Source organism: Pelodiscus sinensis, chromosome 3 (assembly GCF_049634645.1).
Source record: "Pelodiscus sinensis isolate JC-2024 chromosome 3, ASM4963464v1, whole genome shotgun sequence".
NCBI lineage: Eukaryota > Metazoa > Chordata > Testudines > Trionychidae > Pelodiscus > Pelodiscus sinensis.
Genome location: NC_134713.1, coordinates 164,280,555 through 164,308,071, shown reverse-complemented (window position 1 = coordinate 164,308,071; position 27,517 = coordinate 164,280,555). Strand labels below are relative to the sequence as shown.

Sequence of the window (27,517 nt, the reverse complement as noted above, 5' to 3'; positions counted from 1 at the left end):
AGACAGAAACACACACAAACACACAGACAAACTCTCTCACGCTGTGTGTAGACTACATCCCTTTTCTCGAAAAAGGGATAAAAATTAGACACTTCAAAATTGCAAATGAAGCTGGGATTTAAATTTCCCACACTTCATTTGCTTGATGGAAGCTGCGTTTTTTTTTTTTTTTTTCAAAATGGGGCTTTTTGATAGAAAAATGGCAATTTAGATGAGGATCTTTTGAAAATAAAACCCTTTTTCGAAAGATCCTGTATTCCTCAAAAAAAGATCCTGTACTCCTCTAAACTGCTGTTTTTCTATCAAAAAGCCCCGTTTTGAAAAAAAAACCGGCCACCATTATGCAAATGAAGCGCAGGAAATGTAAATCCCAGCTTCATTTGTAATTTTGTAGTGTCTAAGTTACATCCCTTTTTTTGAAAAAAGGGATGTAGTCTAGACACAGCCCCAGATATATAGTAGCTAGTTGTCCCTTTCTCCACCCTTGCCCCCTACTACTCCAAAGGAGTCTCCATCTCTGGCTCTTTGATGGCCCCTGTGGTCATTATACAGTACAACTATGCCTGCTAGCAGACCCCTTCCTTAAAGTTTTATGAGAAAATCATATTCCAGGCACATCCCAGGGTGTGTCTAAACTACATGGCTCCATTGATGGCTTAAATAATCGCGGCTTCATTTAAATTTAAATGGCTGCCACGCTGAGCCGACAAACAGCTGATCAGCTGTTTGTCGGCTCAGCGCGCTAGTCTGGACGTTCCCGCGCCGACCTGAAAGCCCCTTTATCGACCTCCCCGTTATGCCTCGTAGGACGAGGTTTACCAGGGAGGTCGATAAAGGGCTTTCATGTCAGCAGGGGAGCGTCCAGACTGCCCTGATCTGCTGACAAAGAGCTGATCGAGCATCCAGACTGCCCGGTCTGCCGACAAACAGCTGCTCAGCAGAGTGGGGCAGCCATTTAAATTTAAATGAAGCCATGATTATTTAAATCGCAGCTTCATTTCCGTTTGCTGAACAAACAAATCTACATGGCTCCGTCGACGGAGCCATGTAGTTTAGACGTACCCCCATTGTCCTAGCACACCCAAACCCCTACCTTGCTTTAAGTTATGGTAAGAGGAAACTGTATACCAGATTTGGTGGTCCTAGCTCTTACTGTTCAGGAGGAAGTCTTGAAGAAACAGACTCACAGACAGACACTCTCTCTATATATATATATATATGTTTCCTTTGTCAGCTTAGCTAAGCAATAACACATTGTCCTATCTTGGAAACAGACCCTCATTTCAAACTGACCTACTACACACAGATCTCCTCTTTCCCTCCTAGATGGCCAGTTGCCAGATGTTAGACTCCAATCCCATTTCCTGGGCCCCACAGGGAGGTATGTCAGGTGTGGTGGCACTACACACAATGAGTCTCCATTGGGCCTCTATGGATATTCTGGGGTTGAGCCTACATGGGCCTGAGGGGCTCTTTGAAGTTCTCAATGCCCTCATCTCCCACTGAATGCTTAATACAGCCAAGAATTGCTCAGGATTGTGTCTTGCAGGATTGAGCCCCATGTAGGGAAGATAACTGATACTGATAAAAGAGGGGACATCAAGGCTTCAATGCCTGCTCCAAGCACAGGGATACCCCTTCACCTCTGTAGATCATTTACAGTTTATAGGGTTTGGGAAGTCAGTGGCAGTTCTGCCTGTTTAAGGAGAAGCTCTTGACAGCAAATTTGAAGAGCTGTGATAAAGAAAACATTCAGTTATGCTGTTCCAACCACAATTTTGGAGGTGAAGCATTTAGGGCAAGCACTTTAGTATCTTCTGTTTATACAGATTTTGTATACAAAAGTAGTAACAAAACCCAATTCCTTTTTGTGTGGGAATCTGCTCTGGTTTTGACTCAAAGGTCATTTTGAAATCTATATGACTTTACAATACTAAACAAATATTTGTCAAACACACAGGCTGCTGCTCTTTTTTGAAAGATAAAGATTATGAGGAAACCTCCACAATGGTATGAACCTAACAAAGAATGCATGTCTGTGGGAGAACAAGTGTCCTACTTGCTGAGACTGCCACCTTCTGGAGCATCACAAAAGATGCAGTTTCACCTTTCCTGGAAGTTTACAGTCTTGGTTTTTATAGTTGCTTTGCAAATCAGCTGACACCTTAGAACGGTTTTATTCTACTACTTCCAGTAGAGGAAAACACACTGTTACAAGAACAAGTATTCCACAGTGAGAATGAGAAAATAACATGTTATGAATTTCTGGAAATAAGGGGAGGGGGAAAAAGGAAACAGCTTGTTAGAAATAGCTTTGTAAGTCAGAGCCCATCAGGTTAGGGCAGTATGGGTATGTCTAGACTACATGGCTTCGTCGACGGAGCCATGTAAAGTAGGTTATTCAACATAGTCAATGAAGCGGGGATTTAAATAATCCCCGCTTCATTAAAATAAAAACGGCCGACACGCTGTGCCAACAATCAGCTGATCCGGCACAGCGCAGCAGTCTAGATGCGGATTGGTCGACAACGGAAGCCTTTGTCGACTGCTCCCTTATGCCTCATGAAACGAGGTTTACAGGAGCAGTCAACAAAGGCTTCCCTTGTCGACAGGTCCGCGTCTAGACTGCCGCGCTGTGCCAGATCAGCTGATTGTCGACACAGCGCGGCGGCCTTTTTTATTTTAATGAAGCGGGGATTATTTAAATCCCCGCTTCATAGACTATGTCGGGTAAACTAGTTTACATGGCTCCGTCGATGGAGCCATGTAGTCTAGACATACCCTATGTGTCAGATTTTCCAAAAAGGTAAATACACTGCCAAATTTCACAAGAGCTCAATATACTGAGCGCTGAGCTCTTCTGAAAAACCTGCCCAGAAGCACCACAATGAGAACGGTTAGCTGCTGGACACTATGAAAACATTGAACCTTGTTTAGCTGACTAAAATGGAGATGAGCTCTTTTGAAAATCTGTCCCCCATTGCTGGTGCTGAGCACTTGGAAATCTGATCTAGTATTGATGTCCCCGTCCATTAATTTTATTCATATTGCTTTCATTTCATAGATTGCAACCCTGTTTGTTGCCATGCATTTGTATGTTTAGGGCTCCATGTTATGGTTTGCATTTGTTTGCTTCAGCTGTGCAGTAGCCCAGGAGCTTTGGCAGGGTGAAGCACTGTTGTTTTGTGACTTTATAGATCTGTCTGTTTGTATAGCCCCTATTACCAATGTGTAGAATCACCCCATTAATATTAATTATTTATCCCCACAACGCCCATGGGGAGTAGGGATGTATAATTTCCCCCTCTGAAAAACAGGGATACAAGGATTTGACAGGAATTGCACCCCAGCACCTGAGTGTTAGTTTAGTGATTTACTCATGCGGCCATTCTTTCCTTTCTTGGGGTGATTGCTCCTTTTTCCCTTGTCCCTGTGATTTCTCCTTCCCACATCCATCACTCTGGGAAGATGGATGTTCTTTCACCCTCAGATTAACAGGCAATAATGGAAATTAGTGGCAGTGATCTTTGTCTTAATTTTGACAGCAGACTTTCTTCCTGTTTTACTTGGTAAAACAATAAAAGACCAAGGTACCCATCCTTTACATCACCTTTGTGGTCTGCTATTGGCTGATCTGTTTCTCCTATGACAATCAATGAACAGTTTGGCCCCCATCCATGAGAGAAGCCTCTTACATGACTGCCCAGAGAAACTACTTTAAGATCCACCTCTTCACAGGGGCCTGGGATGTCATGTGTCAGCCAAACTCTTTTTCAAACCTGACAGACAGGCAGACTCAGGAATGGATTTCAGGAAGGCACATTTGGTAAGCTCAGAGAGCTGGTAGGTAAGGTCCCACAGGAAGAAAGACAAAGGGGAAAAACAACTGAAGAGAGCTGGCAGTTTTTCAAAGGGACATTAAGGGTCCAAAAGCAAACTATTCCATTGCATAGCACAGATAGAAAGTATGGCAAAAGACTGCCTTGGCTTAACCAGGAGATCTTGCATGATCTAAAAATCAAAAGAGAGTCATCAGAAGAAGTGGAAACCAGGTCAAATTACAAAGGATGAATATAAGCAAACAATACAGTTATGCAGGGGCAAGATTAGAAAGGCAAAAAGCTCAAACTAGCTACAGACATAAAGGGAAACAAGAAGACTTTCTATAAATATATCAGAAGCAAGAGGAAGACCAAGGACAGGGTAGGCCCATTGCTCAGTGAGAAGGGAGAAACAATAACAGGAAACTTGGAAATGGCAGAGGTGCTTAATAACTTTTTTGTTTCAGTCTTCAGCAAGAAGTCTGATGATGAAGGAATGCCTAACATAGTGAATGCTAGTGGGAATGGGGTAGGTTTAGAAGATAAAATAAAAAAAGAATAAAAATCACTTAGAAAAGTTAGATGTCTGCAAGTCACCAGGGTCTGATGAAATGCATCCTAGAATACTCAAGGAGCAGATAGAGGAAATATCTGAGCCTTTAGCTATCATCTTCGAAAAATCATGGAAGACAGGAGAGATTCCAGAAGACTGGAAAGGGGCAAATATAGTGCTCATCTATAAAAAGAGAAATAAGAATAACCCAGGAAACCACAGACCAGTCAGTTTAACTTCAGTGCCAGGAAAGAGAATGGAGCAGGTAATTAAGGAATTAATCTGCAAACACCTGGAAGATAATAAGCTGATAGGTAACAGCCAGCATGGATTTGTAAAGAACAAATTATGTCAAACCAATCTGATATCAAAGAAAGCTAAGATAATGAGTCTTGTGGATAAGGGAAAAGCAGTGGATGTCATATACCTAGACTTTAGTAAGGCATTTGATACAGTCTTGCATGATATTCTTATCAATAAACTAGGCAAATACAACTTAGATGGGGCTACTATCAGATGGGTGCATAATTGGTTGGATAACCGTTCTTAGAGAGTAGTTATTAATGGTTCACAATCCTGCTGAAAGGGCATAAGTGGGGTTCCGCAGAGGTGTTTTGGAACCAGTTTTCTTCAATATCTTCAACAATGCAGATGATGGCATAGAAAATACGCTTATTAAGTTTGCTGATGATACGGAGCTGAGAGGGGTTGCAACTGCTTTGGAGGATAGGGTCATAATTCAAAATGATCTGGATAAACTGGAGAAATGTTCTGAGATAAATAGGATGAAGTTTAATAAGGACAAATGCAAAGTACTCCACATAGGAGGAAACAATCAGTCTCACACATACAGAATGGGAAGCAATTGTCTAGGAAGGATTATTGCAGAAAGAGATCTAGGGGTCATAGTAGACCCCAAGCTAAATATGAGTCAGTGTGGCGCTGCTGCAAAAAAAAAGCAAACATGATTCTGGGATGCATTAACAGGTGTGTTGTAAGCAAGACACGAGAAGTCATTCTTCCACTCTACTCTGAGCTGGTTAGGCCTAAATTGGTGTATTGTGTCCAGTTCTGGGCACCACATTTCAAGAAAGATGTGGAGAAATTGGAGAAGGTTCAGAGAGGAGAACAAGAATGATTAAGGGTCTAGAGAACATGACTGTAGTGGGTTCACTCACTTTCCACACAGCTTCTTCCCTCAGGGTGGCTTTGGGGGAGTAACTGGCCGCTCCGACGCCAACGCACCTCCTTTTGGTGAGGTGTTACTCTTCAGGGCACTGCCCTCTGTCAGTGTCCACTCCAGTCTTGGTCCACGCCCCCTTCCAGGAGAAGTGGGGGCAGAGTCATTGTTTTTCCTCCGCTCCTCCTCCAGAGTCCTCCCTAGGATCCCCCAGTTCTTCTCCCACTCTGCCTGTCCAGTTGCCTCCTGCAACCCTGCCTTGCGGATTTATGGCCTGGGGCTTCCCTAGCTCAAACTCCCTCAGCCTACCGCAGCTGCCTCCTTGCAGCCCAGCCTTTTAGAGCTGCCTCCATGCGAGCCCTGCCCTCTATGACTGCCTCCTTGCAGCCCAGAGCCTCAGGCTGGGTAGCCTGGGTTTGCTAGGCCAAAGCCTCTCTCATTGCAGGCAGGTTTCGCTCCTCCTCCCAGGAGCTGCTCTATATGGCCTCCAGCTGGGCCCTGTTAACTGCCTCAGCTGAGCTTCCTCCTGACTCCAGGTCTCAGTCCCTTAAAGGGTCAGTACAGGGCAACTCCCTGCCACATGACCTATGAAGGAAGACTGAAAGAACTGGGTCTTTTTAGTTTAGCAATGAGAAGACTGAGAGGAGACATGATGGTGGTTTTCAGGTATCTAAAAGGGTGTCACAAGGAGGAGGGAGAAAAATTGTTCTTCTTGGCCTCTGAGGATAGGACAAGAAGCAATGGGCTTAAATTGCAGCAAGGGAGGTTTAGGTTGGACATAGGAAGTTTTTCCAAACTGTCAGGGTGGTTAAACACTGGAATAAGTTGCCTAGAGAGGTTGTGGAATCTCTATTTCTGGAGATATTTAAGAGCAGGTTAGACAGATATCTATCAAGGATGGTTTAGATGCTGGACTCGATGATCTTTCGAGGTCCCTTCCAGTTCTAGTGTTCTATGATTCTATGATTCTTCACAGTCTTCTTTAACAAAGCCTGTAGGTGAATTCTAAGGACACTTCTGCATCCACAGAAAATGACTGAGTAGTCATCTTCTTCTAGATGCTATTCCCATCGTCAAGGGAGAGAGGTATTCTTCTGCAAGAGAAAATCCTAGTTCCCAGTCTCCCTCCTGGGGGGCTACGTCTACACTGGCCCCTTTTCCGGAAGGGGCATGTTAATTTCAGAGATCGCAATAGGGAAATCCGCGGGGGATTTAAATATCCCCCGCGGCATTTAAATAAAAATGTCCGCCGCTTTTTTCTGGCTTTTAGAAAAGCCGGAAAAGAGCATCTACACTGGCCCCGATCCTTCGTAAAAAGCGCCCTTTTCCGGAGGATCTTATTCCTCCTTCGAAGAAGGAATAAGATCCTCCGGAAAAGGGCGCTTTTTACGAAGGATCGGGGCCAGTGTAGACGCTCTTTTCCGGCTTTTCTAAAAGCCGTAAAAAAGCGGCGGACATTTTTATTTAAATGCCGCGGGGGATATTTAAATCCCCCACGGATTTCCCTATTGCGATCTCTGAAATTAACATGCCCCTTCTGGAAAAGGGGCCAGTGTAGACGTAGCCCTGGTGTTTGAGAATAGCAAGGATACACAAAGGTTTCCAGTAGATCTCTCTGCCTCATATTTTGTGTCCAGTGACTGACAGGAAGTTATTAATCTTTACAAACCATGGGACCACTGATCAGCTGATGACATGCACATAAGTGGAACTTCAACTCCAGCCTCCTCAGAATGTCAAGAGAGTGAGGTTTTGATTCAGACCCAGCCCAACACCTTTTCTTTTAGTTTTAGTTCTATGCTGAACCCAGATCAAAGAAGACAGTGTTGCAGTTTCAATTTAATAAACATCCAGAGAATAACTAACCTAGCTAGATTTCTTCCATTTTGGGTTTAAAACTATGACAGAGTCTTATGGGAATTTTGTGCTCTTCAGGACCAATTCAAAACACTAACTCTAACCATCAATCTTCATCTAACTGAAGCCTGTACACCACTTTTCATAGCCACTGTTGCAGAGATGGGCCATCTAATAGCATGTAAACAATGTGTTATATGATGTCCCCTCCACACTGCCAGCAGAATTTACACTTACTATATAACATGCAATGTTGCAAAGTCTTGAGCTGGTAAGCAAAGAGGACAAAGGCTTGTCACTTCCAGCCCCAACTCAGTCTCCATTTCTGCTATTCGGACACCCATCAAGACTAAGTGTTTGCCATCCAGGCAAAATATAGAAAATAACTTTTCACCCCTCAATTGATACAGAAGCTCTGCATCTCCTTTGTCTTCTTTCTTTGTCTGGATATTGTCCTTACAGCATTGTCAGGGCCCTCAGGGAGTTCACTAGTTAATGAGCTTCTTCACTGCATTTATATGTTGCCCAGGAATTTTCTTTAACATTTTCAATTAACATTTTCTTAAGTGTGGACTCTTCTTCAGTAAGTTAATCACTTAGCTTTCTTGTCTGAAATTAATTGTATTAACACGGAATTTCCATACATTGGGGTTTTAGCTATTATGCATGATTCTTGCTTGGTTGGAACTGGTGACAGGCTTAATGATGTTGTCTGTTTATGATAGGAAGAGGAATTTCCTTTTTTCCATTTACTCTTAATAGCTGGGTACTGGGAATGTTTTTTCTTGATTTTGATGTGATGCAAGTGCTATCAAATCTGTGCAAGGAAATTATTCGTGAAACACTTTGGGTATGTCTACACTGCCACCCTAGTTTCAACTAGGGTGGCTAATGTAGGCATTTGAACTTGCAAATGAAGCCCGGGATTTAAATATCCCGGGCTTCATTTGCATGTTCCCGGGTGCCGCCATTTTTAAATGCCCCGTAGTTCGAACTACCTGCCTGCGGCTACATGCGGCACAGACTAGGTAGTACGAATTAAGGCTCCTAATTCGAACTACCGTTATTCCTCCTGCAAGAAGGAATACAGTCAACATACAGTCAACCTGTGGAATTCTTTGATAGAGGATGTTGGGAAGGTCAAGATTGAACATGATTCAAAAAAGAAAAGTTTATGCTTTGTTAGTTTTGTGCACATAAAGATGCATAACTGACTTATTTAGTTAATCTGAATATCCATATCCTTGTTATAGTCTAAAATTTTTGTGGTACTTCGTAGTTATACATATGGTGGATATTAGCCAGGATGGGCAGGGAAAAACAAACAAACCATGTTCTGAAGTGTCACTAGTCTCTGTTTGCCAGAAGCTGGGAATGGGTGATAGGGGATGGATCATTTGATGATTACCTATTCTGTTCATTCCCTCTGAAGTACTTGGCATTGGCCACAGTCGGAAGACAGGGTACTGGGCTAGATGGACCATTGGTCTGACCCAGTATGGCCATTCTAATCCCTCTGAAGGAACTACAGGAGACAATGCATACCAGCTGACTGAGCTGAGCAATGCCTTTGGAACACTGGCTGGTAAAGAGTTCTTTAATCATCATATGTCCCACAGACTACTGCTGCCACAGTAAAACCAAGCTGGGATAACAAGAGGCCCTGCTGCCCTTTTAATGAGAACAGAATCAGAAAGAGCCCACAACATAATCTTACACGGGGCAATATCATCTTCAGATTCAACTGATCCCAAATTCTCATTGTGGCCTGGCAGTCTCATTCTGGACAACATAACCATGAAATTTGGTTTATTATGGCCTTGATGAGCCAGTGTGTGTCTGTTCTGATTGCTATGCCTTTTACTATCATGGGAGGAGGGGAGCCTCATGATACCTCCACTGCGTAAGACTAGAAAATAGAAGCCCTTGATCAAACTTCTGTTAAAGTAGGAGAAAGGACTCCCACTAGATCTGGGCCATGTTCATGTTTGGGGCAAGCGAATGAGCAGGTAGGCAGTAGAAAGAAAGATCCAATGGGCCAACAAAGATCAAACAGAATAGACATGTAATTATAAACAGAAGTGACTCTTCTCCTCCCATTGTTTTGGATGCCCTGGTATTGTCTTTGGTTCTCTTCATCCTCTAGGTGCATTCCATACACATCGTATAATCCCTGCTTCAAAAGTTAGCTGATTCCAGAAATGAAGGTGTTTGGCAGTCGCCTTCAGTTCCAAATCCAGAATGTTGCATGGAATCAACCAGAGTGAGGATACAGGAGAACACTGTTGGATATAAAAGAAAGGACTCTGCACAATATAAATTAGATGGAACAATTTCTCTGAGTTGGTAGAAATATTTAACTATCCTTCTTTCTCTCCAACAGACAATGGACTGTCCCTTAATCCTTTCAAGACAGATTTCAAGCTAATGAGAGGCCAGACAAAAAATGTTTAACCTTGTATGACTGGAGCCATTGGGTAAATCAACCTCACAAATTTCTCTTCACCCTCGTGTCTAGGATAAATTATGTATTTTGAAGGATAAATGTTTCATCTGGTAAATATCCATAACAATTTTTGAAGCTTTGGTTTAAGCCATGACAAATTGTTGTCTAGACCTCATCTTGCTCTCCTATTAGATAACATACCATCTGGAACCATCTTCTAAATGATCTGTCTTAGACAATGAACCATCTTATTTTTAGAGACCTTTGGTTTGAAAGCCAAGCAGGAGTCAAAGTTTGCCCTTTTCTGACAAAGTGTAAAAGGAAGTGAGATGCCCATATCTTACTGAAATGGTAATGAAATTTGGGCGCATGAAAATGGCCATACTGGGTCAGACCAAAGGTCCATTCAGACCAGTATCCTGTCTTTTTACATTGGCCATGCCAGGTGCAACAGAGGGCATTAACAGAACAGGTAATCATCAAGTGAGCCCTCACCTGTACCCATCCCAGCTTTTGACATACAGCAGCTAGGGACACCATTCCTACTAGGGATGTTAAATTTAGTTTAATCAACTAATCGACTAGCCTGTGAGCTCTTAATCAATTTAAAAGGCTAAAGCACAGAAGGGGGGGAACCTATCGGCTCTTAATACATTTTAAAACCAAAGGTGCATCTAGGACTAGGCACGAGCCGAGAATCAGCTGATTCCCAGTTCATGCCTGGCCCCCGTTACCCCGCTGCCTCCCCTTCTCCCTGTGGAGACAGTGCTGGGGGGGACTGGCTTTTTAGGCAGCTCCTCCCATCACCAACTTCTGCTCTCCACACTTGCTTGCTCTGACAGAGGCAGCAAGCATGAGGTGGGGGAAGCGACTATTTGAGGGACTAGTCAACTAGTCATTTACATCTCTAATTCCTACCCATCCTGGCTAATAAGCATTGATGAATCCATGAATCCTCCATGAATTCATCTAGTTCTTTTTTGAACCCCATTAAAGTCCTGGTCTTCACAGCATCCTCTTGTCAAGGAGTTCTACAAGTTGTGCATTGTGAGAAGAAATACTTCCTTTTGTTTGTTTTAAACCTGCTACCCATTAATTTCATTTGGTGACCCCTAGTTCTTACTACCTTCCTTTGGATCCTCTCAAAATCACAATCAAAGTGCTTGTTTATATCAAAATAGAGCTTCTTTTGCCACATCAGGCTGACAGCTAATTATGTGTAGCAGTCAAATATCACTCTTAGTTGAAATCTCACAAGAAGCAGCACAGGATTAAGGACTAAGGTGAATGCTGCACTAAATACTCAATGTCAGATTACACTTTTGATTTAACATTTAATTACAATAAAAATATCCCTCACATTTAAAAAAATTATCTAAAACTAAAGCCCTCAATTACAGAGAGCAGATGTTGTTAGCAAAAGAGAAGAAGATTTGAAGATAAATCTGGACCCACTGCAGTGATTTAGAAGCACCAAAAGATGGCTCTCTGAGACAATTCTAAGGTTAGTAATTCTCTCTGCCTTTCAATTGTTCCCCGCCCCACCCCAGTCCACTTTGTACATTTGTGTACATCTTCACACTAGACTAGGACTTTGCAAGAGTATCCCAGCATCGCTTATCAACATTAATGAATTAACCTTTGTCATGCTTGTGAGGTAGGGAGGCATTAGCTCCAATTTTCACATGAGGAAACACGAGGACAGAGTTCATCACACCAGGCCATGGGGCTTTGATCCAGCCTTGAGCACTTGAGCACAGGTTTAAGTATGCAAATAGTCCTACTGAAGTCCAAGGGATTTCTCTTAGTCTTAAAGTTAAGCACTTGCTTATGTCTTTTGCAGAATTAGAGACATAGGCAACTGCTCTGGTCCTGTGTGACCAGACACCAGATTCCTACTAAAGAGAATCATTACCTTTGTTATATTTTTCAAGACTCTAAAAAGGTTTCTAATATTAAGCCACTTAGGCCTTACAACCCTCCTTTTTCATTTCCATCCAAGCAGACACTCTTCCCTATAAATCACAGGATGGATAAAACCACACCCCTTGTCTTGGTCATCACAAGTCCTTCCTCACCCCGATTCAAATCTCTCCTTAAGGTTCCTGATATTAACAGAGATTATAGCTAAACTTTGGGCTCAAGCTCAGCCCAAGCTATTCTTTGCTCTAACCAGTGAATGGGGAGAATGCTAGAAAGCAGTAACAGCTTCCACTAACTCACACCTTGTGCACCCCAAGGTCATATTTAGATAGCAAGTCTGCAGACTAATCAGCATCTGGCATGGTATCTGTCTGAATGTGAGTCCTTACTGATAAGCAGTGGTGAGAATTTGGTCAGGATATCTTCAAGCTAAGCAGTATTGGTCAGTCTGTTTTGACAGGTGAGCAAGGCAGAGTAGGGGCTAGAGCAGGCATGTCCAAAGTCCGGCCCGCGGGCCAATTGCGGCCCGTGTTCCAGTTTAATACGGCCCCCGCTTCCTCCCCCTCTCCTGGCTCCCCGGCGCTTTTTTTGAACTGGTGTGCTCAGCGCACCGCTTCTGGCCGCGCCGCCGCCGCCCATGGCCTCCGCGGTCCTAGAGCCTGCCCTGTAGGGCACGTCCGCAGCCCCGCTCCCCCGCTCGGCTGTGGGTTTGCCCTGCCCCCAGGCCGCCATGAGGCCGGCGTGCCCTGCACTCTCCGCCCGCCTCTGACCCCGCGGGCCCTCCGCCTTGGGGCTGAGAGTGCGGGGACGGCCCTCACGCATGTTCACTTCTTCAAATCTGGCCCTCTTTGAAAAAAGTTTGGACACCCCTGGGCTAGAGTGACGTGTGTAGGCTCTTTAATATGAGAATGTGAAAGCTGAACTTGACTCTCAGTGCAGCAGGGGTTCAGAGGCAGTGAGGCTTCATTACAGAGTTGGAATCTGACAAAAATGCATTAAAAGAAAGCATGCTGCCATTCATGAGCAATCAATCAATATATGCAAAAACCAAGGTGTTGGTACATGAGATTATTTCAGACAGCATCTGAAAAGCTTGCCAGATGGTTTAACCAAAAAAACTGAACACCTCCCCCCCCCAGAAAACCCACTGTTGTGAAAAAAAGGGGGAGACCAAAGTTGTTGGGCCAAAAAACAAAAAACAAAAAACTGAGCATAGCCCCTTTAGTGGGGGGAAGGGAGAACTCGAGGGGGCTGGGGAAGGATCCGGGAGGGATCCGGGGGCTGATCCCAGTTGCTGAGTGTGTGTAGGGTTGCCTGGTGTCTGGTATTTTTGCCTCCTAGCAGGGAAAAAAATCAGAAAATACCGGACATTTTAGGTGTCCGGTATTTTCTGATTTTTTTTACCGGACAGGAGGCGAAAATACTGGACTGTCTGGGTCAATACCAGACACCTGGCAACCCTAGCATCTGAGCAATTGGATACTTATCCGCACATATGATATAGGCATCTCTCTAGGTGCCTTGATCCAACAGCCCACAAGCATGTCTTAACCACTGCAAGACTTGATTCCTTCTCCACCTTGATGTCTTCTTGTTTGGGGAAGCCTGATTCACATGTGGTGTGAGTAGGATGTATAGTAATCCCACTCCCCTATCAGGGGCTATTCTTCCAGCATCTGTAGGAGGCACCTCTTCCTTTTTCTTCTCCCTTCTCCACTTCTAAGAATGGCCTTTTCTTTTCTCTCTGTGCTATATACCATCCCCCTAGCATCCCATATCCCTCCACCTCATTCTGGAATGTGCCTCTCTGCTGCGGAGTGTGGTCCTCCTGCATCGTATTACCCCTCTCTTAGAGGGGGGCCCTCTTTTCTTCTGTGGTGTCCTCTACAAGTCCAGTCCTCTCGCTCCCTTTTAAATTTATAAGTCCCCATGCTACATTTCAAGCATACATAAACCAAAAGCCCCAGAGTATTTAACACTCTCCAAGCCCAAGGCAAACAGGTACCGCCTTCCCCACCAACTTCATCATTTTCATTTAATTTTTTAAAAACATCAATTATTTTAAAAAGGGTGAAAATATAAGCCTGAGAATATGTTTTACTATCAGTTAAAAGGAGCATGCTAATTTCTGCATCATACCATGAAATTATCTCTATTTATTAATGTAATAGATTATATAGTTCCCATATTTGAAGGAGCTAGCACATGCATTTACTGTTGATATAAAGCAGAGAGAAGAACTTTTATGTTCATAAAGGAATCAATGAGTGCCAAAACAAAGTCATCCCCTCACAACCAGCCCATCTGGACTAGCCAGCAAAAGAATCCATAGAAAAGTTAGTCCTAGTTCCAAATATGCTGGGTAGCATATAGGGGAAGATCATTGTCTTGATTCTGCAGCTGCCAACCACAACTCCTGGTCAAACTGGGCAGGAGACCCAGTGATTTCTCTTGTAAATATTAGGAACGTGAGTGAAATTACTCCCATGGGTTATTTCAGTGATTTAAATAGACTACATGGATGGGCCCCACAGAAGCACACTGACTGCTACTAATTAGAGACCATCTAATCCTTACACATGGGATGCCAGGGGGATGGTGTATAGTTCCATTGAGTTCAGTGGCACTCAGAGTTAAGGCTCAGGCAGGAGCAGCCCGAGGCCGGCTGTGGCAGCTGGCGCCCCAGGCGGAACATGCGATCGGCGCCCCCACCTGCACGGCCGTCAATGGGGTGACGTCATCAGCGGGTGCCCCAGGCAAAGATAGGACCTCTCCCCTTCTCCCACCCCCATTTAAAACAGACTCACCTTAATCTAAAATAATCTTACTTGTTTTGTGATTTTTATAACGGCAATAACAACGTCATCTTCTGTCCCTCCTCATGCCCTGCTGCTGAGAGGACTCTGAAACTATGCTGTACAACTTGGGTCAAAGTGCTTTTCTAATTGCAGCTTTGCCTAGTGGAATACTGCACTAGAATGTCTGGGAGGCATATAGCTGCAGGGCAGTTGATGTAGAAGTGAAGTTTGTTTCTGTTCATGTTGTTATAGTATTGAAACAAGCATGATTCAGAAGGGCTGAGGTCAGTAGAAAGATTCCCACTGACTATAGTGTGAGTTGGATCAGGCCCAGAGAGAGGTGCTAGAAGCCTTATGTACATTAGGAGAAGGAGCCAAATCCCTGTCACTGAAAAGCACATTGGTACCTTCTCAGAAAATGTAGGGCTTGAGAAACTAAACTGACACCGACACGGTGTATCACTAGGTGCACAGAGATGCTGAGAAATCAGCAATCTTCAGGTGTGAAGAGAATAGGAATGAAGGAACTGCCCATTACAAAAAAATATTTCTGGTAGGTGGATGATCCTAACTGGGACACTGCCCATTTTTACCTAATCCAGGTGTGGCCAACCTGAGCCTGAGAAGGACTCACAGTTTACCAATGTACATAGCCAAAAAGCTACAGTAATTTATCAGCAGGCCCCATCAGGTGCCTCCTCTCCCATCTCCAGTATCTTTTGTCCACCAGCAGCCCCACCGATCAATGCCTCTCCTTCCTTCCCCATGCCTCCTGCCCACTGCAATCAGCTGCTTCATGGCACTCAGGAGGCTCAGGTTGCGGGGAGGAGGAAGGAGCAAGAGTGCAATGCGCTTGGAGGAGGAGGTGGAGCCAGGAGTTGAGCACTGGAAAGTTGGCACCTGTAGCTGCAGTCCCGGAGTTGGTGCCTGAGCAAGGAGCGGCATATTAACTTCGGAAGAGCCACAGGTGGCTCCAGGTTGGCCACCCCTGACCTAATCAGTGTGTGAGGGGTTGATTTTTAAAGAAAAGCCATGGATACAGCAATTGCCTTTGTAAAGTTGTTACCAAATGGATTTATTTATTGGCAGTGTGCAGGAGGAAGAGGATTGTTAAACACTCATTCTGGGTCAAAAACTTTATGAGATAGACAACCAGCACCATGAAAATGATAATTCAAGAACTTTTCTATGAACTTCAATTCATTTACAAATTATTTATGATTAACGCACACACGCACACACACACTCACTCTAACTGGAGAAAAGACTTGGATATCTCTGGCTTTAAATGGAGGGACATCTTCACTGTGAGGCTAAGTCCACTGGTAGGCTCACCACTCACATGTGTAAGTGTTTGCAGCCCCAGGCCCTAATGTTTCTAGTAGCAAGGCCCTGAATGTCCATTTAAAGACAGTGAAGGTGTGTCTACACAGCAGAGCTTAACTTGAAATAAGCTATGCAAATTGATCTACGTCAACCGCATAGCTTATTTTGAAATAGCTTATTGGAAATTGGGAAGAGCACTCTTCCTCCGATTTCCCTTACTTCTCATACAATGAGGGTTACAGGAGTCAGAGTAAGAAGTCTTCCAGCTTGACATTATTTCAAAATAACTGCCCACTGTGTAGACACGGACTAAGTTGTTTCAAAATAATGCTAGTTGTTTTGAAATAATGTTGCTGTTTAGATGTACCCTGAGAGACTCGCTACCAGGCAAATTCTATTCTCAGTTATATGGATGTAAATCAAGAGAAACTCCTGTAGCTTCAGTTACATTATGTGAACCACAAGTCATAATGGAATCAGATATTTAGGCTAGAAGGTGGGATCTAGAACCATTATTCTGCAACACAACTATATTTAATGATTTTTTATAAATCCAAATAGTTTAAAAACTCTTCTTCCATTCAGTACACTTGGAGCATGGTAAAGTTCCTGTACAGTCAACCAACAATATTACATCCACATACATGTGCTAAGGACATCAGTACTGACATTTGAACTATTAAACAGGTGACAGAAAGAAAACATCCAACTGAGACACTGCAGTGCACGGGACTAATAAGAGCAATAGCTTTAGTACTCCCTGCATTTAAGCAGAAAAATTGCAAGTGATTATTCCCTGCTATATGTCTGAAAGCACAGGCTGCTTGCTAAAATAGCAAGTAAGAACAAGAAGAGCAGAATATTTGTATCTTTATTTTGTTGCTCTCTCACCAGCCCTCCACATCTGTTGTGCACACAAAGAGATCAGCAGCCCAGATGCTATTACTCAGCCTAAAATTAAAGACAATCAAGTGTCACACACACCCCACAAATAAAGGCAGGCAAATAGTTCCCCATGCCCTATTACTCCTGCAGATCATTTAATCTAAGGGGTATAGGAGGTAAGGGTGATGCTAAAATATACAACACCCCAGAGCAAACAGAAGCTGCACCTACAGTTAGGATAAAGAGTGATATATTCAATAAATATGCGCCAGGCTACTAAGCTAAGTGTTTTCCCTCTTTCTCCCCTTGCCCTCCCATGCATAGGGGATCAGACTACCTACCTCATCAGCTTGTTGAAGCCTCCCAAGACAGAGGTAGTAGCAAGTCTCCCCTTCTTTCCTCTAACAAAGACAGGCAGCAACCTCCTTTCAGCTGTTATTCTACATCCAGTTTACATGCCCAGTTGCCTCTCTTCTATCTTCCCCTAAAAGCTGCTGCTGATCACTGGTAAGGGGTGGAGCTCTTTGTCAGATATATGATGCTATTATCAAATGATGCAGACCTCTGAGATATTCACTGGGTCAGAGAATTACACATGATCTTGCTGAGGTATAGCTAAGTCTGGCAGAAGCCTGATGGCTTTTCAAGCCCATGGAACTGACTAGCAAGAAAGTGAAACTACTTGAGAAGATACTGTCAGATTAACATCCTATGTGGTTTTTTAAAATTCTTGTATAATAAATTTACATTATCTAAAGAAGATTTCCTTTCCACTGTTAATGCTCATTGTTTGCCTTTTTTATTTCACCCAACTGGGACAAACATAATGGAGAGGTTTCACTTTTGTTCTTAGCCTGCCTTTCACTTACTTATCCTGGCACTCCCCGAAAAAAATTTATTCCACTGGAATTAAGATTGCAACATGGGATCACATTGACTGGGCTTTGCAGAAAACCTTGTAGGCACAACAGTTCATCTTAAATTCAACATGTAGCTTAGGGGGATGGGATGCTCTGTGCCAGTGGAGAGAGCTCAGGCAAACTCCTTGTAAATTTGAGCTTGAAACAGCTCAGCTTTAATTAGTAATAATTAAAAAAAACTTTCCAGACCATTCCCTTGCATAGAGTGACTTCAGAATTAAACCTTATGTAAACAGATTGCCAGGGTTGAAGAGATCAAGCAGCTGGGATTCATTCTGCAGCAGAAAGCCAGGAAGACATAAGATCCCTCACATCCACACATGCAGTCACCCTCACGTTTTAATCCACAAATAGGCTAGACACTTAATTTGTGCTCTGGTTTACTATGAAACTTCTGCCTTGAATAATAACTAAATTGTAAATAATAACAACAACCTACCCTATTTCCCTTCTGCCTAGATTCCTACTACAGATTTTAAAAATAGCACATATAGGCTCGGTCTACACTGCATGATTATTTTGGAATAAGCTATTCTGGAAGAAATTCTCTGAAATAGCTCATTTCTAAATAGTGCATCTGCACTACAGAGAAGCCTGGAAATTAGTCTGAGTCAGGCTTCTCTAATGCGGATGTTCTACCTCCATTTAGAGCCCCAGGAGTCACTGGGGAGTTATTACTTTGAATGGCCTGGGGGAGGAGCTATTTTGAAATAGCAGCAGTGGAGCATCCACAGTACTGCTATTCCGAGATAACTATTTCCGAAGAGTCATTATTCCTCGTGGAATGAGGTTTACAAATGCTGAAATAAACCGCCTGTTATTTAAAAATGATTTTGAAATAAACAGACTAGCTGTGTAGATGCTCGCATAGTTATTTCGGAATAACGGACATTATTCCAAACCACTGCTGTGTAAACATACCCATAGTCTCACCCCTGAGCTTCAAAATTTAGATTTATATCAGAATCAAAATTTTCCTAGCATTTCAGCTGAAGCTTAGTCTGGAATTTTAGTACAGTGTAGAAGTAGGGGACAGCCACCAGATCCAAGCTTCCCAAATTGAGAGGATTGTTCAGATCTAAGGTTTTGCTTCCAGCTGGTAACAATATGTGCATTTCACTAATTAAAACAATATATGGCACAAACCTATCTTCGTATCTCCAGTGTGGGTTTTTTTTTAGAACAAGTTGCCTTTCCTACTAAAGGATTTTAAAACTTTGTTTCAGTGTCTCATTCTCTTAATTTATTTTGTTGTTAAGGATGAAATCCTTTGGCTATTATCTTTGAAAACTCATGGAGATAGGGAGATAGGGAGAGATCCCGGATAATTGGAAAAAGGTAAATGTAGTGCCCATTTTTAAAAAAGGGAAGAAGGACAGTCCAAGGAACTACAGACCAGTCAGCCTTACCTCAGTCCCCGGAAAAATCATGGAGGGTATCCTCAAGGAATCCATTTTGAAGCACTTGGAAGAGGAGAATGTGATCAGAAAGGGCTCGTCTACACTGGCCCCTTTTCCGGAAGGGGCATGTTAATTTCAGCTATCGTAATAGGGAAATCCGCGGGGGATTTAAATATCCCCCGCGGCATTTAAATAAAAATGTCCGCCGCTTTTTTCCGGCTTTTAGAAAAGCCGGAAAAGAGCGTCTACACTGGCCCCGATCCTCCGGAAAAAAAGCCCTTTTCCGGAGGATCTTATTCCTACTTTGAATAAGATCCTCCGGAAAAGGGCTTTTTTTCCAGAGGATCGGGGCCAGTGTAGACGCTCTTTTCCGGCTTTTCTAAAAGCCGGAAAAAAGCGGCGGACATTTTTATTTAAATGCCGCGGGGGATATTTAAATCCCCCGCGGATTTCCCTATTACGACCTGTGAAATTAACATGCCCCTTTCGGAAAAGGGACCAGTATAGACGTAGCCAAATAGTCTACATGGATTCACCAAGGGCAAGTTATGCCTCACCAACCTGATTAGCTTCTATGACGAGCTAACTGGCTCTGTTGATATAGAGAAGTCAGTGGATGTGATATACCTTGAGTTTAGCAAAGCTTTTGATACGGTCCCTCACAGTATTCTTGCAAGCAAGTTAAAAGAAGTATGAATTGGATAAATGAAGTGTAAGGTGGATAGAAAGCTGGCTAGATTGTGGGGCTCAACGGGTAGTGATCAATGATTCAATGTCTGATTGGTGGTCAGTATCAAGCCGAGTGTCCAAGGGGTCAGGTCTGGGGCTGGTTTTGTTCAACATCTTTATTAATGATCTGGATGAGGGGATGGATTGCCCCTCAGCAAGTTCACGGAAGACACTAAGCTGGGGGAGAGATAGATACGTTGGAGGGTAGGGATAGGGCCCAGAGTGACCTAGACAAATTGGAGGATTGGGCCAAAAGAAATCTGATGAGTTTCAACAAGGACAAGTGCAGAGTCCTGAACTTTGGACAAAAGAATCCCAAGCACTGTAACAGGCTGGGGCCTGACTGGCTACGCAGCAATTCATCAAAAAAGGACCTGGGGTTTACAATGGACAAAAAGCTGGATATAAGTCAACAGTGTGCCCTTGTAGCCAAGAAGGCTAATAGCATATTGGGGTGCATTAATAGAAGCATTGCCAGCAGAACTAGGGAAGTGATTATTCCCCTTTATTTGACATTGGTAAGGCCACATCTGGAGTATTGCATCTGATTCTGGGATCCTCATTACAGAAAGGATGTGGACATTGAAGGAAGTCCAGTGGAGGGCACCAAAAATGATTAGGGAGCTGAAGCACTTGACTTAGGAGAGGTTGAGGGATTTGGGCTTATTTAATCTACAGAAGAGAACAGTGAGGGGGGATTTGATAGCAGCTTTCAACTACCAGAAGGAGGGTTCCAAAGAGGATGGAGAGAGGCTGCTCTCAGTGGTGACAGGTGACAGAACGAGGAGCAATGGTCTCAGGTTACTATGGGGTAGGTCTAGGTTGGATATTAGGAAAAGCTATTTCACTAGGAGAGTGATGAAGCATTGGAATAGATTATCTAGGGAGGTGGTAGAATTGCCATCCCTGGATGTTTTTAAATCCCAGTTTGAATAAGTCCTGGCTGGGATGATTTTAATTGGGATTGGCCCTGCTTTTAGAAGGGGGTTGGACTCGATGACCTCCTGATATCTCTTCCAACCTGATGATTCTGTGATACTATGAACCCCAGTGCTTCCATCTGCATTTGGCGCCATGTTTAAACAGCTTTGGCGCTGCACTCTCTGCCTCCCCTGTCTGCAGGAATTGATCCCCAGCCGTTGAACAAGATGATGATAGGTCTCACTAATACGTCACAAATGGCAGTAGAGCTATTCCTGAATCAGCAAAGTGACAATAAGGAGTCCATGAAGCATATGTACAACACTAGATTTCTTGTGGCATCCATGCTGACCACAGTGGTACACTGTTTTTGGATTCAGAAAACAAGCACTGAGCAATGGGATCACATTGTCATGCAAGCACAGGATGACAAGCAGTGGCTGCAGAACTTTTGGATGAAGAAAGTCATGGTGGGATGCTCTTGCATCCACCCTGTGGCACAAGGACACACGAGTGAGAGATCCCCTGACCATGGAGAAGCATGTGGTGACTACACGGTAGAAGCTGGCTACTCCAGACCGCTTTCATTCAGTCACATCACTTTGGAGTAGAAAAATCAACTGTTAGACTCATGCTGATGGAAGTGTGCAGGGCCCTCAATCACATCCTGCTCCAAAAGACTGTGACTCTGGGCAACGTGAATGGAATGGTGGATGGCTTTGCAAGGATGGGCTTCCCAAACTGCTGTGGAGCGATGGCACATATATTCCAATTCTGGCCCCAGACCATCTAACCTCCAAGTACATTAACCACAAGGGTTGTTTCTCCATGGTTCTGCAGGCACTTGTGGATCATCATGGACATTATCACTGGCTGGTCCGGAAAGATTTATGATGTGAATCTTTCAAAAAACTGGTCTGTTCAAGAAGCTGCAAGCGGGAATTTTCTTCCTGCACCAGAAGGTCACCGTGGAAGTAGAAATGCCCATTGTGATCCTTGGAGACTCTGCCTACCCCTTAATGCCATGGCTCATGCAGCCATACACTGGGAGCCTTGATAGCATCAAAGAGTGGTTCAATAGCAGGCTGAGCAGGTGCAGTCGGAGTGTGCTTTTGGCTGTTTGCCCCTAGCATTGTTTGTACTGGAAGCTGGAACCTGGCAGATTATAACATCCCTATCGTTATCATAAGAACATAAGAATGGCTATACTGGGTCAGACCAAAGGTCCATCTAGCCCAGTATCCTGTCTTCCGATAGTGGCCAATACCAGATGCCTCAGAGGGAGGGAACACAACAGGGAATCTGCAAGTAATCCCTGTCCTGTCACCCATTCCCAACCTCTGACAGAGGCTACAGACACATTCCTACTCATCCTGGCTAATAGCTATTGATGTACCTAATCTCCATTTACCTACTTCTTTCTTGAACCCTGTTAAAGTCCTGGTCTTCACAACCTCCTCTGGCAAAGAGTTCCGCAGGTTGACTGTGTGCTGTATGAAGAAAATCTTCCTTTTGTTTGTTTTAAGCCTGTTACCTATTAATGTCATTTGGTGATCCCTAGTTCTTATGTAACTAGCCAATTAGCCCATCATAAGATGGGGTTTTCAGATCTCTCCTCCACATCAGTCTTCTCTCCTGAGCCTCCGGTCTCTTGCTCCATCTCTCTCTCTCTCTCTCTCTCCCTCTCTCCTCCTACTGCCTTCCCCTCTCTCTCTCAGCTCTCCTCCGCCTTCTGCCTCTCTTTCCATCTCTTTCTTTCTCTTCTCCCCCTCCTGCCTCTCACTCTCTCTCTGCTCTCCTCTGTCTCTGTCGGGGATGCACTCTCATCCAGGCCCCACCCCCTGGGCATGTACGTCACCGCCCCGCCACTCTTTGCCTCCCGCCGAGATGCTCGGCAAGGAGGGTGGGGCGGTGACGTACACGCCCAGGGGGTGAGGCCTGGACGAGAGTGCATCCCCAACAGAGACAGAGGAGAGCAGAGAGCGAGTGCTGCATGGGGAGCGTGGGGCCCAAATGGCCGCTTGCGCCGCTTGCTCCCCCGTGGCGGTCCGGCTGAGCGGCACAGAAGTCAGCCAAGCAGCATGACGGGAAGGAAAGGGGGCGGGGCAGAGACGTGAGGTGTGACAGAGGCTCCAGGCCCCGCCTCCTGGCCGTGAACGTCACCGCCCCGCCCTCCTTGCCGAGCCCCACAGCAGGAGGCAACAGCGCCCCCTAGAGACAACTCGTAATGCTACAGCGTTGCAGAGTCACAGACATTGGGCTATTATATATATGACTAGCCAATTAGCCCATCATAAGACGGGCTTTCCAGGTCTCTCCTCCACATCGGTCTTCTCTCCTAAGCCTCCAGTCTCTCGCTCCATCTCTCTCTCTCTCTTCTCTTCCTACTGCCTCCCTCTCTCTCTCTCAGCTCTCCTCCGCCTTCTGCCTCTCTCTCCGTCTCTTTCTTTCTCTTCTCCCCCTCCTGCCTCTCATTCTTCCTTTCTCTTGTCCTCCTCCTCCTCGTCCTGTGTCTCACTCTCTCTCTCTGCTCCGAATCTCTCTTTCTCTTCTCCCCATCCTGCCTCTCACTCTCTCTCCGCTCTCCTCTGTCTCCATCAGGGATGCATGAGCGGGGCAGCCAAGCAGATTATCTCCTACTGCATGGAGCAGGCATGGTCAGCTGGAAATATGCGCTGAGAACACACCACAAGTCACAAGCCAAAGGAAGAGGACCTTCAAATTTAAAAAAAAATGCGAAGGGCAGGCCTGAGGGTTGGTCACCTGAAAACAGAGCAGTAGAGTGCAAACAGATGACCAGAGAGGCAAGAACAGGTGGCTTTCTGGGACAGTGCTACTTTCCCAGGCCTTCCCAAAAGCCTTGTGAGAAGGATCAATGAGTTCCTATGTAAGAGTTTCATGGAGCTGTGCAGATAAGACTCCTGCTCCATCTGCAGATACATAAACATGCTGTAGGAAGAGAGCACACTGCACCTGACACCCCACTGCCTTAACCCGCTTGTAGTTAGATAAAGGTTATGAACTCACCAGAAGTGCCTGTGCTAGACTAGGAAATATCCTGGGAGAAGGTACTGGCTGCAGTGACATGACCAGCTCCTGGCTCTTGGGGATCAGCAGCTGGCTACTATCCTCCTCCTCCTCTTTCTCTTTCTCCGCCTGCCCCTCTACCACTACAGTGTCCTCTAGGCTGACACCAAGTGTGTCTTGGCTTGACTTTATGACCACACTGGAGATGTTGGCCAGAGCACCCCCCAAAATGGCATTTAGCTGGTCATAGAAACAACACGTGAGATGCTGCCCCAGACTATTGACTCTCCTCCTTCACCTTGTGCTAAAATTTGCTTAGCTCCTTAATCTTGACTCAGCAGTGCTGCACACCCCTGGAATATCCTTTAGTTCCCATGCAACTTGCAATTCTGCCGTATATCGCAGCATTCCTCCTGCTGGCTCGGAGCTCATTGAGGATGGCTTCATCCCCACCATACCTTGATCTCCTGGGTCCTCCATGCAGGTGCTCTTCTGCTCCCATAGGCTCCAGTTCTCAGGGGCACAGAAGTCCTCAAAGTCCTGCACATCTTGATCCCATCTGCACACGTGACATAGTGTACTGCTTGCTCACCAATGGTCCCCCAATGCTGGCCACACAGGACAGGCCCTTCTATTGTTCCTGGGGCTTTTGGAGCTCAGCTGGAAAGCAGTAGAGATGCAAGTTCTGGCCAGAGCAGTCGAAGCAGGAAGCTGCAGGAGGCCTCCCAGAGGCCAATAGCATCGACTTTCCAGCAGCGCTGCATGTACGCTAGCGTAAATTCGACTATGTAAAGGTCAGGAATAGCATTACTCCTCGTGAAAAACAGGAGTACAGAAATCGACTTCCACAGCCCTTCAGTTCAATGTGATAGGCTTGGTAGTGTGGATGCATCACTTAGAAAATTGACCTTATGCGGCTAAAGTCGATCTAAAATCCTAGTGTAGACCAGGCCTCATTGTCTTTGTATGTGCTATTTTGCAACAGTGGAGTTTTGCTTTGGAATGAAACATAGCTGTAAAATTCTGCCTAGTTTATGCTAAAATAGTGCATTTCTACAGTAGAGAAAAGATTGATCCTCCAGAGGTTGATCTGGTGTTTGGTATAGTGGGTCTAATTTAGTTCTGTAAGTTGAATGCTGAGGGCGTTCGTTCTGCAAGGACTAAGGGAAGCCAGTGGGATCATGTGCTCCCGTCTGCCTCCCACAGTGTGGATACTGTGGTGGCTTGTCTTAAGGTGAGCCGAATCCAGCTACACATTTTGTATAGCTGTATGGCATAACTTAAACCAACCTGCTTGGTCTAGAACAGATCAGGCCATAGTGTGAAACCACCACATTTCCTGTGGCTTCACTCAAACCATAAATGTCTGCCCTTTAAACTTAAAATTTCTGCATACAATATTTTAAAATTCTGCAAAAATCTGCAAATTGTATTTGTCAAATAATAGTTTCAATTATTTTTGTTAATTTATTGCAAAATACCTGTCAGCAAGTATGCAGATGCACACACACATTTCCCCAGGGCTGTGTCTAGACTGGCCAGTTTTTCCGGAAAATCAGCCACTTTTCCGGAAAAACTTGCCAGCTGTCTACACTGGCCGCTTGAATTTCCGCAAAAACACTGACTTCCTACTGTAAGAAATCAGTGCTTTTTGCGGAAATACTATGCTGCTCCCGTTTGGGGAAATGTCCCTTTTGCGCAAAGCTTTTGCTCAAAAGGGCCAGTGTAGACAGCTGAGATTTGTTTTCTGCAAAAATGCCCCGATTGCGAAAATGGCGATCGGGGCTTTTTTGCGGAAAAGCGCGTCTAGATTGGCCATGGACGCTTTTCCGCAAAAAGTGCTTTTGTGGAAAAGCGTCCGTGCCAATCTAGATGCTCTTTTCCGAAAATGCTTTTAACGGAAACCTTTTCCGTTAAAAGCATTTCCGGAAAATCATGCCAGTCTAGACACAGCCCAGGAGTAAAGAATTAAAGAAACTCTAAGGACAACACAGTTCCTGTTTCTCTGCTCTCTGCTGCCAGAGGCCAATTGCTGGACCTCCCCTCTTCCCTCCGCCCCACCCCAGAGCCCAGAGACAACCACCTGCAGCCCAGCCACTCAGTCTCCCTCCCCACAGAGGTCAATCATAGGGATCCCTCAGCTCGGAAACTCACAACCCCTGCTCTGCAGAGTCCAGCTGCAGGCCCATAGATCACTTGAAGTTTGGTCTGGGTTCACCACAATGTTTAAAAATCTCACTGGATCTTCAAGTCAAGCTCGAGTGAATATTGGTCTCCGAAGATGATTTTTTCAAAATTATTCTTGGGAGAACTGGCCTTGCACATGATACATGCTTGTAGTGTAGCACAGATTGGGGGAGGGGATGTAGCCCAGACACTTTCATCCCCTACCCTCAGAGCCCTCCTGCCCAAGTCACTCACAGACCCCACTTTCCCAGAGCCCAGGGATCCAGAGGGAGAAACAACCTGATGCTAGGTCCTGAGCTTTCATGCAATTTCCAGCATGACACCTCCTCCTTCTTTAAGGGCACGGTGCGAGCCCTCCAGTTCACTGCCTCCCACCCCCAGCCTTGTCTTCTATTTGTTAACAGCTCCTAGTGGCTCCCTCCTCCCCCTCCCCCCCCCCTTTTTTTTCAGCCCATTTCTGTGAGGGGAAAAAAAAGGAAATTCTGTGAGCAAAACATTAGTTTCTGAAAAATTCTGCATTGCACTATGGTGCAGAATTCCCCTAGGAGTAGCCATTGTGTTGGGTACTGCTGTTGTTAGGTATGTGTGCAGCACGCTGGGAACAATTCAAAGCGTCATTATTCATGCAGCAGCACAGGACAAAAGCTGATCAGACAGGGAGTATCAAGTAGGAGCAGGCCTGATGTGTATAATGTTCGGTGTAGTGTTGCCAATTCCTGTAATATTATAGCACTCCTCAAGATATTTGATGTTTTACTTAAAGCCCCAGGTTTTGGAGGAAGTCATTACAGGAGAATCTCAGCTTTCCTTCCTTTTTTTTAAGAGAACTATGTTTTTATCCCTCATCATTGTGGATAAAAGCTTGAAAAGGTGGCCTGAAAGTACCTCAGTGGCTCAGAAACTAAACAGCAAAGAAAAAGAAACCCAATTTACCCAAAGAAACCCAAATTACTTTTAAACTTTATTATTTTGGGGACCACAGTCATGATTTTTGAATATTTAGAGTTGGCAATGCTGGAATGTAAAACTAAAACTTGTGTCATGCAGGCTTCTAAGGAGACAATATTTCCAGAATACTTCTTGGTAGAACTGGCCTTGCACATGATAAATGTTCACACTTGAAGCACAGAAGGGGGAAGTGTAGCTTTGGGCTTGGCTTACTGTGCCTTACTTTTAGTTGCCATGCACAGAGCACTCTATGTACATATGTTTAACTCTGGCCAGCAGCACTCCAGGGGTGTCTCTAGACTACATGGCTATGTCGCCAGAGCCATGTAGATTAGTTTACTAGACATACACAAATGAAGCCGCGATTTAAATAATCGCCACTTCATTTAAATGAAAATGGCTGCCACGCTGTGCCGATCAGCTGTTTGTCGGCTCAGCGCTGTAGTCTGGACGCTCCACAGTCTACATCAAAGGCATTTGTCAACCTCCCCGGTAAACCTCATCCCACGAGGCATACCGGGGAGGTCGACAAATACCTTTGATGTCGACTGTGGAGCATCCAGACTACAGCGCTGAGCTGACAAACAGCTGATCGG

General features: G+C 44.7%; 1 long non-coding RNA gene across 1 annotated transcript in view; it reads right to left on the bottom strand.

The window, feature by feature from the left end:
• The window catches only part of LOC106732187 (uncharacterized), a 57,948-nt gene extending 40,551 nt beyond the window's left edge, over positions 1 to 17,397 (bottom strand). Inside the window, exon 1 of the long non-coding RNA XR_012902964.1 lies at positions 17,131 to 17,397. This is a non-coding gene — a long non-coding RNA (uncharacterized LOC106732187). The remainder of the gene's footprint in view (positions 1 to 17,130) is intronic.
• Positions 17,398 to 27,517: the final 10,120 nt, after the last annotated feature.